This window comes from Lynx rufus, unplaced genomic scaffold (assembly GCF_022079265.1).
Source record: "Lynx rufus isolate CCGP_SWC_20201006 ecotype Redwood Valley unplaced genomic scaffold, mLynRuf1.p SCAF_2, whole genome shotgun sequence".
Classification (NCBI taxonomy): domain Eukaryota; kingdom Metazoa; phylum Chordata; class Mammalia; order Carnivora; family Felidae; genus Lynx; species Lynx rufus.
In genome coordinates, this window is record NW_025814834.1 from 61,941,302 (window position 1) to 61,945,736 (window position 4,435).

Consider the following 4,435-nt stretch of genomic DNA (forward strand, 5'->3'; position numbering starts at 1 on the left):
TTCACTATTTTTCATATTCTTATTATTACAAGATTTTAGCACTCTGTTAAGCATTGGGGATACATAAATGAAAGACAATTCCTGCCTTTAAGGAGTTCACTATCTAGTGAAGGAGGTAGACAAGCAAACCAACAAGTGCAATTGCAAAATGTGTAAGTGCAGGCTAGAAGAGATATATTTGTGCTGCTCTGGGAGGGTAAAGGAAGGGCACTAGCTCAGTCTACCAGTGAAGAACGCAGAAAGTTTGCCGAGGGAATTTGATGCTCTAGCTGAGTTTTGAATGTACAGTGCTAATTAGCTTGGAGGAGGAATGGAAGGTATTCTATGAAGAAGCAGCAACATATCCAAAGATACAAAGTTTTCAATTAGCAATAATCGTGCCTCAGATAAACCTCATTGGCTACGATACTGCCACTGTGCAAAGCTCCAAAGACGCAAAGTGTGGTGCACTCTGTGAGCTTCACGTTCTTTGATGTCTGGAGCAGAGGGGTTGGGATGACCCTGTGAGATGGGCAACATCCTTCATCATACCATTTTTATGTACCTTATCAAAGAATTTGGACTTCGGTTGAAGATGAGGGATGGCCATGAAGGACCTGAAGGGTAGAAATCTGATGATATTTGCATTAAAAAAAATTTTTTTTAAATATTTACTGTTGAGAAAGAGACAGCATGAGCAGGGGAGTGGCAGAGAGAGAGGGAGACACAGAATCTGAAGCAGGCTCCAGGCTCCGAGCTATCAGCATGGAGCCCAGTGAGGGGCTCGAACTCACAAACCATGAGGTCATGACCTGAGCTGAAGTTGGCCACTTAATCAACTGAGCCACCCAGGTGCCCTAATACTTGCGTTTTAAATCATGCTAGTAATATAATGGAAAATGAACTGGAGGAGGGTGAAACTGGAGATAGAGTGTTATTAAGATTTGAGGAAAGAGGAATGATGAGGTCTTAAATAAAGAGATAGGAGTGGGGATTAAAAGGAGAGGAAGGATTCAAGACATTAAAAAAATTATAAAGTAACAGTAACTAAAACAATATGGTTCTGGATCAGGAAAAAAGATTCATTCTGACCAGTTGATCAGAATAGAGAGTTCAGAAACCAACAAGTGCATGGGAATTATTTATGCAGTAAATCTGTCATTTTAATTTAGTAAGAACAGGATGGAATATTTCATAAAAGGTGTTGGTGAGAGGGGTATATTAAGTTTCTAATTAATAAGTTACCAAAAACCTGGTCCCTCAAACAATAAGAATTCATTATCTTACAGTTCTATAGGTCAGAAGTCCGACATAGGTGTCAGTGAGCTAAAATCGGTGTCAGCAGGACTGCTTTCCTTTCTGGAAGGCTATAGATAAGAATTTATTTCCTTGCCTTTTCCAGTCCTAAGTGCCACCCTTATTCCTTGATTCTTGGCCTCCTCTTCCATCTCTAAAGCCAGCAGCATTGTACTTCTGTAAGCATTCTTCTATAGTCATGTTTCCCTCTGACCATAGCCATGAAAAATTCTGCTTTTTTTTTTTTTTTCAACGTTTATTTATTTTTTTTTTGGGACAGAGAGAGACAGAGCATGAACGGGGGAGGGGCAGAGAGAGGGAGACACAGAATCGGAAACAGGCTCCAGGCTCTGAGCCATCAGCCCAGAGCCTGACGCGGGGCTCGAACTCACGGACCGCGAGATCGTGACCTGGCTGAAGTCGGACGCTTAACCGACTGCGCCACCCAGGCGCCCCGAAAAATTCTGCTTTTAAGTATTCCTGTTATTAGATTGGGCCCATCCAGATAATTCAGGGTAATCTCCTCATTCCAAATTCCATAACCTTAATCACATCTGTAAAATCTCTTTTGCCATGTAAGGTAACATTTAAAGGTGCTGGGGTTTAGGGTGTCACCCTCTTTTATGGACCATTATTCTGCCTATCACAGGTGAAGAAGATGCCAATTTAGATCCCTACCTTACGCCATAAACAAAGAATAAATTATTTATGGATTAAAGATCTAAACATAAAAACAAACAAAACTACCAAAACTATATAGAAGACTATATAGGAGGATATCTTTAAGCAGAAGACCTTCCTGGATAGGATAAGAAACCCAGTGGTCATAAATAAATTTATGAAACAGACTTGATCCAATAAATATTCAAAAACATTTGTATGATAAAAATCACAAAACCTACAAAGTTAAGAGACAAGCATCAGACTGGAAAAAATACTTGCAACATATATAACAGACAAAGATAATATTCATATAGTATGTAAAGATTACTTCCAAACCAATAAGGATAAAGCCCAACCTTACAGAAAAATGAGCAAAGGATAAAACAGATGATTTAAAGAAGAAATAAAAATAATCAATAAACAAAGAAGGAAGGGAAAGCAAAACTCCTGTAGTTATTAGAAAATATTATTTAGGAATTTCTATATATGTACTAAATCTTTAAAGAAAGCAAGAAATAATAAAATACATTCAGGATAGTGCTTCCTGGACAGAGGGGTGAGGTAGAGAGGAACATGCTGGGAACTTTAATATTATTGATGTTCTATTTCGCAAATTGAGTGGTAAATTCATAGACACTCATTTTTATTTTTAATGTCATAACTTATATATGCTTTAAACTCATTTTTTATGTATATGTATCCAATGGTTCGTGATTTTAAAAATGGAAAATCAGGTTGTTTGTTTTGTTTACTTTTATTTTGAAACAATCTCAAACTTACAGAAAAGTTGTAAGAATTGTGCAAAGAATTCCCATATATCTTTTGCTCAGAGAATCTATTCAAGTTTGGCAATGTCTCAATGATATTCTTTATAGCAAAAGGATCGACTCCAGGTTTATGTGTTTGTGATATTAGGATTTATAATAAAAAATGTATATCTAGTCTTCACCCCATTTTTTTTTTTTTTTTTTTGGTCCAGAGATCCTAAAACCCTTGGAATTTCCTAAGTCATAAGAGTGACAAAGGTGTATTGGTATTCATTACAAACCGCTTTCAACCGCAGGTGACTTGGAAAGCCCCTAAGGATGGGGGCTGGTTGCCAAGGGGAACCAACCAGGCAATTAGGAGGTTGGAAATTTCAGTCCCACCCTTCTGACCTCTTGCTGGGAGAGGGGCGGGAGGTTGAATCAATTGCCAATGGCCAATGATTTCATTAATCATGCCCAGATAATGAAACCTCCATAAAAACCTCAAGGATGGAGTTCAGTTGGTGAATGCATGGAGTTGAGGGGATAGTAGTACACCTAGAGAGCATGGAAGCTTCTCACCTCTTACCACATACCTTGCATATGCATCTCTTCCATGCAGCTGTTATCCTTTTATAATAAACTAGTAAACACAAGTAAATGTTCCTATGAGTTCTGTGAACTGCTCTAGGAAAGTAATTGTTCCTAGGGGGGGTTATCGGAACCTCTGATTTATAGCCAGTTGGTCAGAAGTACAGGTAGCAACCCCGACTTGTGATTGGCATTTGAATTGGGTAGACGAGATGGATGGGGTGCCTGGGTGGCTCAGTCGGTTAAGTGTCTGACTCTTGATTTCAGCTCAGGTCATGATCTCACGGTTCATGAATTCCAGCCCCATGTTGGGCTCTGTGCTGACAGTGCAGAGCCTTCTTGGGATTGTCTCTCTCCCTCTTTCTCTGTCCCTCCCTATTTCTTTCTCTCTATTTCTCTCAAAATAAATAAAAATAAACTTAAAAAAAAAAAGAGTGAAATTTCCCCATAGCCCTATCCCCAGATATATCCATTAGTAACATTAATCTTTGATAATCTGAGGATTTTTTTCTCTAGATTTTAGGTGTATGAGGGAGAAGACAATGGTTGGATTGATCCAGAATGGGTTCTGTGAATAATCTTTCAAAAAAATTATGAAGTTGCTTGTCTTGGCAAGAGTGGAGTTGAAGGGATGGATTGTGGGATCTGGCTGGACAACGTAGGAAGTGAAGCCAGAGGCAGCTGACTGATCAGGAAGAAATGGAAAGAGGTGAGGACCTAGAACCTTGAAGTTAACCATGTTGCTAACATGGTGGAGGATCAGCTCTGGAGACATATGAAGACTTTAGAGCACTTGGGTTCAAGCGTTGGCTCAGCTTTTGACTTTGGATTTCTCAGCTGCTCATTAATTTTTCAGAGCCTTTATATTTACACCTCATTGCTTAAGAACACAGAATGATTCATACTAGTTGAAGTCAAGAAACAAATCAACATTGCCTTCACTTGTGAGTCTGACAATTTAGGGGTCTTGGTGACGTTACAGTTTTACACCACCAACTTTGATGTTTTATTTCCAGTTCATAAAAGAAACACCATATTTTGTTTCAGCTACTATTTTCCTTAATGAGACAGTAATTTTTCTGGCTTCTGTTGAAAGATCAGAACAAATGGCAGACCTTTACTGTTTTTGTTCACAATCCAAACAAAAACTCTCTTGTGCT

At 38.7% G+C, this 4,435-nt stretch overlaps 1 pseudogene; it reads right to left on the minus strand.

Moving 5' to 3' along the window:
* Positions 1–220: 220 nt before the first annotated feature.
* Positions 221–426, minus strand: LOC124516671 (uncharacterized; annotated as a pseudogene).
* Between the last annotated feature and the right edge of the window lie 4,009 nt (positions 427–4,435).